Here is a 13031-nt window from a genome sequence, read left to right on the forward strand (position 1 = left end):
AGTTGAAAGTAATTCCCCAAAAATGCACGTACCGTGGCGTTTTCTAAGATTTTGTTGTAGACCTACATTTCTTAAGAGCCTAACACTTAAAATGATACAAAATTTACCATTTTTCTTTTGTTTGTTTATTCATAAGTGAAAGGAGATAATGAAATGCGACTTACCACAATCATAGATAATGTTTTCTACAACAGAAAATATGAACCTGAAGAATTTTCAGTGTTGCCATTCATAGAAATTACAATGTTGCCAGAATAACATTTTCCCCAAAATCTAAGTTAAGGCAGCGACGACTAGAGGAACTAATTAAACTGCATTTGATTACGTACGGTATCATGTTGTTTTGGAATCCTATGAACTGCTTTTTAAATAATAGTTGTATCTAGTTTGCAATAAACAATACTTTTAATATACAGTTATCAAAATTAAATAATGGTGTTATTTAAAAAGTAGTATTTGTATTATTAAAATCAACGTCTCATCATCTACTTTCTTATACCTCAAATTAGCATTTAATAAAAAGCTATGTTCCAGTAGTCTTGTTCTAAAGAGCAATTAATATCTTTTTTTTTTTTTTCGAAAATTTGACAAAGTCCGAACACTAAATTTGACAACCCATAACTCGGAAACCATATTTCATATGCGTATTAAGCACATCAAGGTTGAATTGAGTTGATTTTGAGTTTAACGTCCCTCTCAGCAGCGACCGCCATGCCAAATTTGGTAAAGATTAAATGAGTTTCAGTGGCTGCGTACGATATATGCAGTATACGAAAGTCGTTCAAGAAGTCCTTAGAAAAAGATACAAAAACAAATCATTTTGGATAGTTTTTTTTTTTCAACATAATTATCTCTTAGCTTGATATATTTTTTCCAGTGTTTCTCCAACTTTTTGTAAGCCGTCCAAAAAGTAGAATTTTGGAAGGTTCTCAAAATAAGCATCTCCTTGGGCGATGGCCTCCTCGTTCGACGTGAATCATTTCCCACCGAGCCATTTTCTCAAGTTTGTAAATTTAAAAAAAAAACTCACTGGGGGTCAAATCTGGTGAATATGGCGGATGTTGTAACAATTGTAATTTTAATTCCATAATTTTCGCCATCGAAACTTGTCTTGAAAGAGATTTTTTTTCTTTGCCAAATGAGGACTTTTCTTGATTTCTTTTCTCAACCGGTGCAATAGCGACGCATAATACTCTCAATTTATCGTCTGTCCTTTTCCAACTAATCGATGTAGATGATTCCGAGTGCATCCAAAAAAAAAAAAATTGTAGCCATTACCTTGTCGGCCGATTTCACTATCTTCACCTTCTTATGAGCTGAATCTCCTTTAAAAACCCATTGTTTCGACTGTTCCTTTGTTTCTGAAGTGCACTAGTGTATCCATGTCTCGTTCACTGTTATGTATCGACACAGAAACTCGTTGAGATTGCGACGAAAACGCGCCAAATAAGCCTCCGAATCGATCATGCAATTGCGTTTATTCTCCAGTAAGAGCAAACACGGCACCCATCTTGTCAAGATTTTTTTCAGGCCCAATTTTTCGTAAAAAATTGAAAACACTGCACCTTGTGATGTGCCTGTGGCCTCACCTATTTACAACACTTTGATTCGTCGATCACTCAAAACCATACGGTGGATTTTATCGATCATTTCGGAGGAAGTCACTTCTACTAGACGTCCCGAATGATGTTCATAATTTGTGGATGTATGGTCATGTTTAAACTCATTTATTCAATTGTAAACAGTCGCAAACACAGGAGCAGATGTGCCATGAACTTCATCCAACTCAGCTTTGATCTCTTTCGGTGTTAAACTTTTTACATCTAAGGAAGCTTTTCCATGTCTCTAACTTGGACACTTACAGGAAGCCATACCTCTTTTACTCGAAGGGTTTTACATGCTTAGGAAAAAAAATAAATTATTCTTTTAAAAATTTACAGGAAAAGAAAACTTATGATTAACAATAAATATCCGTGTCTTTATTTAAATTCATATTTTTAACAAATAACTACAAATATATTACGATTGTTGATAACATAGTGATGAATCAATTCACCAATAAAAACTCTTTTAAGAATACAAACTTTTTATGTTTTTGTGCAAAGTTTAACATCATCTTAGTAAATGATAATGGAAGTACCATGTCGCAGCATTTTATTATGAAAATTATAGGACATATATATCTTAACACTTTAACAATGACTACAACATACATTATTAGCAGACTATATAATTAATATATACTAGTAGAAGTTGAGAGTATCACACCCAGACAATGTACGTGAAGCTATCTCACTTTAAGAAAGGGTGAAAATATCGTGAAGTTGCCCACACAAGTGGCTGTAATGCAATGTCTATATAGAGTGGTTACACAGTGAATGTAGGAAGACTCCACTACTTGAAGACCGGGCATAATTCCACGCAGAAGAATAAAGCAAGCCAAATCATGCGGATGGAGGTTACTGACAGACGAGCAACAGCAGCTTTGATGCAACAGTCGTGGGCTCTGTGGACACTTTGTAGTAGGAGCTGGTACCACACGTTCTCAACTTCGGATCTGGTAACACCATTATCCACGTGCTGCCCACCGCCTATAAGGTGCAGCGTAAGCACAACTCGCTCTTCTTCTTCTTCTTCTTCTTGGTTACGAGTGAGGCAAGTAGCAGCGAAAGAGACGGTCCATTGAAGATCTAAGTGACGTGCAGTTTAGTGAAGATTGTCATTTCCAGTGAATTCAACTTTGGAGTATTTCAAAGTGGCAGTGTTGAACTCCTATATGAAGACATTAAAATGATTGGCAAAGTGAAAGAAGGCTAACACCTCTGCAGACTTTCCAAAGCTACGTAACTGAATATTATTTTTTTCTCTTTTCCTTCTACACAATATCCCCTTTTTTTAAACTTCTGTATAGTATAATAATTCGCAAATATATTTTTGGAAGTTGAGCGAAGAGTTTCGTTTCTATTTGCATCCCTTGATTTCATCATACAGTTTCATCCAGATATTTTGCAGGTAAAGGACACGGGCGCTCCTCTCGTTACCGGGTAATGTGCTCGCTGAATAGCCTCGTACGTTGAAAGAAAACAACTTGCAAAAAGATTGCGTGATGTCGGTTTGATCTTTCGCACTCCTATTCAGTAACCTCTATTAACCCAATTTTACTGCCGATAACAGATAGCCCGATATGCTGCTTGACGCAATTCAACACATGAGCCGTATACAGCCGTGTGTACTGCCGGAATCAGGTTCCACCCACGACAAAATAATAATTGGCAACAAATTCGATACTGTATTTGAGATAAAACCCACTCTGCTACAATTTCAGAGCATGTATGTCACATAGAAACCTAGTACCAAGTCCACAATCAACTGCGTAAGTCATATATACAGACATGGAATGATGAACAAAAATACAACCATGCATCTAGTGAATCAAAGCCTGCAAGGGTCCAACATTGTATGGCTGATCATGGTGGGCATATCGCGCCAAAACATGTACTAAATAAAATCAAACATAGCCTGCGGTAGTTTTTTATTATTATTATTATTATTTCTGGAAATGACCCTAGCACATGTTTTTCAATCTTTTTCGGTCTTTGCCACACTGGTAATTTTATATAATACGCACCTCTTTTTCTCCTAGCTAATACTATGTTCCTTTATATTTCTCTTTATCAAAAAGAGACATTCTACAGAACTGCAACGCCCTGAGTGTTGAATAAGGAAAGGGCTATTGTTATCGTTTTGAAAGATATAATAAACCTTCCTATAAAGCGTGTATTATATATATTCCGCACGAATGTCCTTTCTCTCGGTACATCGTTTGAAAATGCCTGCCGGGAGAAATTACTTCATAAAATGTAAAAGCCATTCCACCTGGATGTAATACTTTTAATTTCCACCAGTGCCTATTGAACGTACATAAATTATTCGAAACATACAAACTGGAAAATTAATTTTGTCACAGCATTTGTCCCCTCTAACGACGCCACCTGTTCTGTTCTTCTATTTCCAAGCACAAGGAAAATAATTTTTAGAATGGTACAGTGTTTATACTACTCTACTGATCACAAACATACGATCTTTCAAAGTGCCCACGATTCCACTTTCGGGAACAAGTTGAAATAACAAAAATTAAACATTAGCAAATATAGATCATTGGTAACGAGACAATTTGAACATTTACTTGGTTAATTGAGTCTGTAAGAATTTTTTCTATACAGTTTCGATCATTTAGCCTGCTTTGTTCAGCACGTTAAGTGACTCACATAACGATCGAATCAATTCATAAGCACATTTTGCACTCTTGGTGCAAGGATTCTAAAATTAAAGTAAGACCTCTTAATAAATTGGTTGTTTGTGAAGGAAAATGTTTGCGGCAATTTCGTTATGACCGAACTAACAATTTGGCAATCCTTTTGTATGTGTGGCCCCTGAACTACTTACATTCTTTATGTCTTGTACTACCATAAAAAGTTTTCTGTATACACAACTGTTGGGGCTGCAGTTAATGTATATTGGTTTTAGTTAAAGTATAGCGGAAAAAGTGTTACTTATGTGTTTATCGGTTAGTGTATATTGGTTTTAGTTCGAGTATATCGAAAAAGGTGTTACTTACGTGTTTATTGGTTAGTGTATATTGGTTTTGGTTAGATTATATCGAAAAAGGTGTTACGTGTTTATCGGTTAGTGTATATTGGTTTTAGTTAGAGTATATCGAAAAAGGTGTTACTTACGTATTTATCGGTTAGTGTATATTGGTTTTAGTTATAGAGTATATCGAAAAAGGTGTTACTTACGTATTTATCAGTTAGTGTTTATTGGTTTTGGTTAGATTATATCGAAAAAGGTGTTACGTGTTTATCGGTTAGTGTACATTGGTTTTAGAGTATATCGAAAAAGGTGTTACTTACGTGTCTATCGATCAAAGTTTTAATTTGTGGATAGAATAAGTAAAGGGGTCTAACTATATTCATGTTTATAATGGATAAACTGCTGTAGGTGGAAATGAGTCAGATGTGGCTGAAGTTATTTTAGGTTTGTTGTGAGCCATAAGCGGTTGAGTTAGAGGAAATAGTTTTCAGTGTTAAGATCACTTGTATTCAGGGAATACTAAGCAATTATAAAGTGCTAAAGTGAAGAGCCTATTAGAGAATAAGGCACGAGAGGATTAGATTGTTTAAAAAACTGATGTCTCTGAAACTTAGTAATTGGATGGAGTGTGTGTATGTAATCAGAAGCTCACAGGTATATTCAAGACTGTGAAACCGAGAATAATTCTACGTTGATAATACAAAGCTTCAAACTAATTTATTAGGCACACTTATAGTTGTATTCAACAACAGCAAGTTTATAGGGAGGTCTTATTTCAATTTTAGAATTCTTTCACTAAAAGTGTCAAATATGTTTATAAAGTCTCTTGATGTAAGCGACTTAACCTGGTGAAGAAGAGCACAGTAAGTGGTTGAAACAGTACAAGACAAGGTTGTATAATTGTAATTAATAAAGTAAGTGCTTTACTTACAGGACAATGTTTTACAGATTTAATTAACGAAGCCTGTGTTTCAGTTACAGGACAACGATGTACAGACGTAATTAAGAAAGTGTTTCACATATTTTTTTAACAATTGGATTTAAAATGAGTGAATTATTGTCCATCAGTAAATATTGACCAAGTTCCAATATTTCATTATACTACGAAACAATTCCGCTATCAGCGTCACCAGGCATCGCAATCTAAAACACACACACCACACATGCAGCAGCTATTTTCTTCTGAAAGCTGACCAGAAATTGTTATTAATACTCGAGCAATATAATGCTGCGTGGGGACAGTATTATACAGAATAACATCTTAAAACACCATATGTCACTGTCAACATTAGTTTCCTGAGTTCTGGAAAACAAATATCTTATACTGTCCTAGAATGGGGAAATCTGAAACGATGATTAACACACACAGATGTACGTTTGTGACATTCAATTTAATGCCTTCTTCCTCTATGATTACCTGTTACAGCGGATTACCTCGACACGCGTATGACACATAAAACTAGCACCTGTATCATATCCATAGTAATATTCGGTTTATAATTTACGACTTCTTAACAATGTTGCTACTTCTTTACTTACAACCATTGCAAAACACAGACACATGGTTTTCTTAAAAGACTTAAATTTAGAACTGTAATAGAATAACCTAACGTCCTATTTTGATCAAGCCAGTCCCTAGTGTTTCACAAGTTTACAGTTTCTCCCAATTTTCAGTCATGACAATATTTTCACCTCTTTCTTGGGTGTCCAATCCTCATTGCATATTTGTATTTTTAGTACTACGTACTTTTATATTACCAGCTACACATGTAATCTTAATTCATAGGACAATTTGAATATTAATATGACGCAGCACATCGGATGATGGAGAACAGAGAGAACAACTCCACATTCAACCGATTCTCAGTTATTGCTATTTTCTGGTTCTTGAGTTGGCACATTGTTCGTACAATTAGAATGAACGAGCTGCACCATTCGGAAAGTCGTCATCCTCGTAGAAAAAAAAAAAAAAAAAAACTTCAAAGAAGTATAGTACATTATGTTTTGCCACAATAAACCAAGTACAAGCCGCCATGACGTCTAATTCAAAAATGTGTAGGAAGGAAACACACAGCATATATGTAGGGAAGCAAGTGAAACACATGAGGAAATTAATAGCAATGAATGATAGTATATGCCACAGATTGGAAAAAACAGGTTCGTAAAATGAAATAATATTTATTTCATTCTGTACGAGATTAAAACCAAGCTATGTTGAATTTCACGAGTTCTTGCTTTGTCTTACGCCAAACTCAACCAACAATTAAATACTAAATAGTAAAAACAAGAATCAACAAATATTTGAGTTGCGTGCTAATCGTATGTACTTATCGCAACTCTTGTTTTTTTAACATATTACTTAGAAAATTATTATTACAGTACTTGTTATTACATTGAGAGCTTTGTACTTTTTCTCTCTTTCCAGATGCAGTGGATCACTGACGTTAAGAAGGCATCACAAGCACTCAGGACTTTTATCTACCACTTGGGAGTGTCACTGACAATGGGGACGACAGCAACGCCCTGTGCAGCTCATTTGTTGAATCCCTGTGAGTATTACTAACGGAAACATGGAAAGTAATTCTGGAGGACAAAGCTGGACGTCGCGGTTCCTGTGGAAAGAGGGCCACTGCTGAAATCCATAGACGATTTATGGCGGAAACGTGACCATCGCGGAAAACAGTGTGCAACTAGGCAGAAGGTTTGAAAGTGACAGTAACAGTGACAGGCAAATCAACGAAAAAGAGGAGCAGTTGTAAAAGAAAAGTAACAGTGACATCATCAGCCATCATCGCCGCGGTAGAGGGGACTATTTAAAAGAACAAATACATCGCATTCTCTAAAATGAAGACGGCTACAGGATTAACCAGAAACACCCTGCACCGCATCGTGCACAACCACTTGTAATTGGGGAAGGACAGTGAAAGATAGGTTCCAAAATACTTGTCAGCAGAGCAAAAACGTCAACTGAATGTTTGCAGGAAAATTTCGCAATGCCATGATCATGATCCCGAAGATTTCATGTCTGGGCTTGTGACTGGTGATGAGACCTGACTCCATTGCCATGAGCCAATGACGAAGCAGCAATCAATGCAGTAGGAACATAATGACAGTCCACCCTCAAAGGAATTTCGAACAACATCTTTAGCTGGGAAGCGTATGGGTACAATATTCTGCGACAGGAAAAGCATTATCCTCATCGACTGGCTGGAAGGTGGGGCCACGATTAACAATGTAGCCTATGTGGAGACCCTCAGATGCTTACGTCGTGCCATTCAAAGAAAGTGCCCAAGAAAACAGGAGAAAGGGGTGCTTCTGCAATATGATAGTGCACGTCCTCACACCAACCGGGAAACCACTGCTGCCATTGATCAACTAGGGTTTACAGTGGCCTACTAGGCCCCAGCGATTACCACCTGTTTGGGGCAATGAAAAATCCTCTGCGTAATTGTCAGTTTGCACATGCTCATGAATATGAACAAGCTGTCCAAACACGGGTGCGTTGGACTCCAAACAATCGGTTCCAGGAGGGTCTTCTCAAGATGACACACCGCTGGCAAAAGTGCATAAAGATAAGGTGAGATTATATTGAGATGGTGGATACATCAGTTGCTGTGTAACCTCATTGAATATGTCTGAAAAAATAAGTGTAAATCATTATAGTACCCTCTCCTATATGTCTGTAGTAAAGACCAATTTCAGTGTTTTTAATTGCTGCCAGACTGAACCATCTCTATTTAGTCTGTTTTCAATATTTATTTTATGAAGAAATATGTGATAGTGCATGGAACTTGGACAAACACACACAAACACAAAACTTTTGTTAATAAAACGCTGCTGTTTCTCAAGTTCATCAGGCGTGCCATCGTAGTGTAAATTTTACTTGGTTCACTCTGGTTCTACACCATCCATATAATCTTTGAATTTAAGATACATGCTTTTAGCCTAACCATCATTACGATACACCCAACAGGAAAGAAATAAATTAGGGCTATAGTGCTGGTTAGGTATTTTAAAGCAATGGAAACAGTGAAAATAAATCTCCCACCAAAAAGTGTTCGGTATGCAAGATTACCAAAGCGTCCCAGTTTTGATTAGTAGAAATACGGTAATCTTAACTACGTAGTGAACAATGATAGTTTGTTTTTTTTTTTTTTTTCAATGTTGTTTCTTTGTATGATGGCTTTTTGGTTTGTTCTGAGTTTATCTTTTTCATATCGAGACCATATGAAACGTTAGCATACAGCTAACCGTGGAATCCCAATCATATGAGTTTCAACCGGGTCAAAGGCAAGTCCAATTTAGCCACGAGGGACCTTTATGTGAAGACTACTCACTTCCAACTCGATGCTCTGAGACGTCAGAGTTTGTTGCTCACATTCTCCGTAAATACACTAAGAAAAAACGAAATGGATAGTAAACTTAGCGTAGACAGAAGGCCGTGCCGATAGACAAACGGCGTAGTCAATGATTTTGCACGTCTCGTGGACTCGTGACCAATCGTACACTGACAACACTGATTTCATTACACTGCTTTACCTCGTCCCCTCCCATCCTTTACTCTCTGTTCTGTTTCTGATTATAAAAGCGTGTTCCTACGTCACACATCCACGAGTTGAAATCACATGTATAGACTACTATTACTATTAGTACTTTTCATGCTTAATCTTTAAGAAAACCATTGTAATTAATATTTACTATACCCTTTCGTATTTCCTTGTTTTAACCTAATAAACACAGTGTTCGTATCAAGATAAGACTTTCCTGACAGAAGCACAATCACGAAGCTATATAACGTCTGTACATATATGGCTCTCCAGTTATAGTTCATCATATATATATATATATATATATATATATATATATATGTGTGTGTGTGTGTGTGTGTAAGAAACAGGTGTGCAAAGATTCTTGGGTCCCACTCAATTAGTTATTGAAATAATGCATTCAGAAAAAATCATTATTCTGTCTAACGGCATCGTAAATTATTTATCTTTCATTGAAGTCTAGTATAAAATATTTATTATAAGAATAACACTAGTTAACAAATTTAAACTTTTTGTTTGTTACATGAGAAAAATCACCTGATCTTAAAGGAACTTTTTGCGCTGAATTCGAATATGCACTCGGTTTCTCTCCATCACGTACAGTTTTCCCGTAACAGAGGGATTTTCGGGAAATTCCCTCAAAAATTTCCCTTTTTCAGATATTTTATTCCCCTAGCTCCTGTCCCCTTACATATAGTAACAGAAATTATACCTAAGTATACCTTGATTTATATTTAATAAACCCTAAAAGTTTCGTAAAAATCGCTTTGTTCTTTCTAGAGAAATAAATATATTTGTATGTATACTGTGTGCACTGTTTATTGCACCTGATAGTAATGCTTTCAGATCTCCTGAGTTGGGGTAAAAACGATTTGCTTTATTACTACAAACACAGACATAAAAATGAATATTTACAATAGTCAACAACACACTTGTATTGCTCTCTGTAAATTAGAAACGTGTATAAAAATAGAATGTACTTCCAAAATATATATTTTTTTAAACGTACAGTATATGTATATCTTAATACATATATATACAATTCTCCAAGTTTTTTCGTTTTGTTCATGAAATGGTTATCAATATTTGTTATCAAATGTAACAGAATGCAAAAGAACTTCCACTTCCCGAGCCCCCTACCAATTGGGAAGAGATATGACCAAAAGACTCTGATGACCTTGATGAACCATCGACATCAACGTGTACATCCAAGGATCCAACGTTCATCCCTGACTGTGTTCGCGAGCCACATTTCATCCGGCAATGTGAACTTAATGACCTAGTCCGTGATTTGCACCTGACAAAACAAGAGGCGGAACTTCTGGGATCAAGGCTCCAGCAGTGGAACTTATTGGATGCAGAAACGAACATATCAGTGTACAGGAAAAGGCATGTTCAATTTTCAAGCTATTTCTCAATGCAAGATAATGTGTGCGTATGTACGGATATAAATGGGTTGATGGCGGAGCTAGGAATTCCTTACGTTCCAGAAGAATGGAGGTTATTTATCGACGCGTCAAAGGTCAGCCTTAAAGCTGTCCTTTTACATAATGGAAATAAAAAACCTTCTATACCACTTGCGCACTCAGTGAAGATTAAGGAATCCTATGACACCATGTCAACTTTGCTAAATCTTATAAATTACAAGAACCATTGTTGGCAAATATGTTGTGATCTCAAGGTAGTTGGTATTTTATTAGGACTGCAGTGCGGTTACACGAAGTACCAATGTTTTTTATGTTTATGGGATAGCCGAGCTGATGACAAACATTATGAAGTGAAGGAATGGGAACCTAGAGTGAATTACGGTACCTGGAGAATGCAACGTCAAATACGCTTCTTTGGTAGATCCTAATAAGATATTACTACCGCCACTTCATATCAAGTTAGGACTTATGAAAAACTTTGTCAAAGCCATGGACACATCTGGTGAAGGTTTCAAGTATTTGCGAGATAAGTTCCCTAACCTGAGTGATGCTAAGATTTCAGCGGGAGTGTTTATTGGTCCCCAAATTAGGAAATTAATGCTTGATGATAGCTTTGACAGCAAGTTAAACAGTGCTGAGCTAGCTGCCTGGACAGCATTTAAGTGTGTTGTGCGCAACTTTCTGGGCAATAACAAAGCTGAGAGTTACACAGAAATCGTACAGGACATGATACAGAAATACAAAGAGTTGGGTTGTAGGATGTCTTTAAAAATCCACTTTTTGCACTGCCACCTCAGCTTCTTTCCTGCTAACCTAGGTGCTCTCAGCGACGAACAGGGGGAAAGATTCCACCAAGATATAATGGCAATGGAGAAAAGGTACCAGGGACGATGGGATCCTTCAATGATGGGGGACTATTGTTGGGGTCTTGTTAGAGAATGCAACATTTCTTACAAAAGAAGGAAGTAGTGTACGTTTTTGTAACCCGATGGAAGTTTCATATATTGTGATAGTTTTGATTGTCTTTTCATGACCTTTTGGTACATTTGTATTATTGTTTATTGTAAATGTCACACTTGTAAATTATATTTTATATATGTGTTTGTGGTAATAAACAAAACGTTTTACCTCAACTTAAGAGATCTGAAAGCATTACTATAAGGTGCAATAAACAGTACACACAGTATACATACAAACATATTTATTTCTCTAGAAAGAATAAAGCGATTATTACGAAACTTTGAGGGTTTGTTAAATATGAATCAAAGTATACTTAGGTATAATTTCTATGTTAGTATATGCAAGGGGACAAGATCTTGGGGTGTAAAATAAACGAAAAGGGAAATTTTTGAGGGATTTTCCCGAAAATCCCTCTGTTACGGGAAAATCGTACGTGATGGAGAAAAACCGAATGCATATTCGAATTCAGCGCAAAAAGTTCCTTTAAGAACAGGTATTTCCTTTTATGTAACAAAACCTTTGTTAACTAGTGTAATTATCCCCAAAACACTCAAAATTAATGTAGTAACTTAAAGAAAGAAAAAAAACCTGACTGGTTACGTAAGACATGTCACGACACTGGTTTACATTTTTTTTCCCTCAACCTAAGTAGGTAGTCGTTGGAATAGGTTCTCTATGTACAATTTTAATTGTGCCACTTTTCTTCGACCAACTAAATTACTAACAGATTGAATTAAAAACATTGGTGAAAAAGGTGGGACTGAATTATTATTAATCAGCTCATAAAATATCCATTGGTCCGCATGAAGTTTAAGTACAAAGGAAATTTTACGGAAGAATATCTATTGGTGGTCACGAAGTGTTTAGATACGAAGAAAATTTTACGGAAGAATACCTATTGGTGCTCATGAAGTATTTAGGTACAAAGGAAATTTTACGGAAAAATACCTATTGATGTTCATGAAGTATTTAGGTACAAGGGAAATTTTATGGAAGAATACCTATTGGTGCTTACGAAGTATTTAGGTACAAGGGAAATTTTAAGGAAGAATACCCATTGGTGCTCATGGAGTATTTAAGCACAAGGGAAATTTTACGGAAGAATACCCATTGGTGCTCATGAAATATTTAGGCACAAGGGAAATTTTACGGAAGAATACCCATTGGTGCTCATGAAATATTTAGGCACAAGGGAAATTTTACGGAAGAATAACCATTGGTGCTCATGAAGTATTTAGGTACAGGGGAAATTTTACGGAAGAATAACCATTGGTGCTCATGAAGTATTTAGGAAATTTTACGGAATACTACTGTAAGAAAGAAAAGTAATGATATTCGGAAGAAGATACTGAACAGAATGTAGTTACACAGACAACGTTAGTTTTCTGAGATGATATATATTGTGGATAACAATAACCTTCTCCCGAAACATTAACAACTATTTAATTTTGGGTGTTTTGGGGTACTTTTTTAATGAATACTGAATATGCATTCTAGTAAATCA

The sequence above is a fragment of the Thermobia domestica genome, chromosome 11 (genome assembly GCF_964235325.1).
Source record: "Thermobia domestica chromosome 11, izTheDome1.hap1.1, whole genome shotgun sequence".
Taxonomy (NCBI): domain Eukaryota; kingdom Metazoa; phylum Arthropoda; class Insecta; order Zygentoma; family Lepismatidae; genus Thermobia; species Thermobia domestica.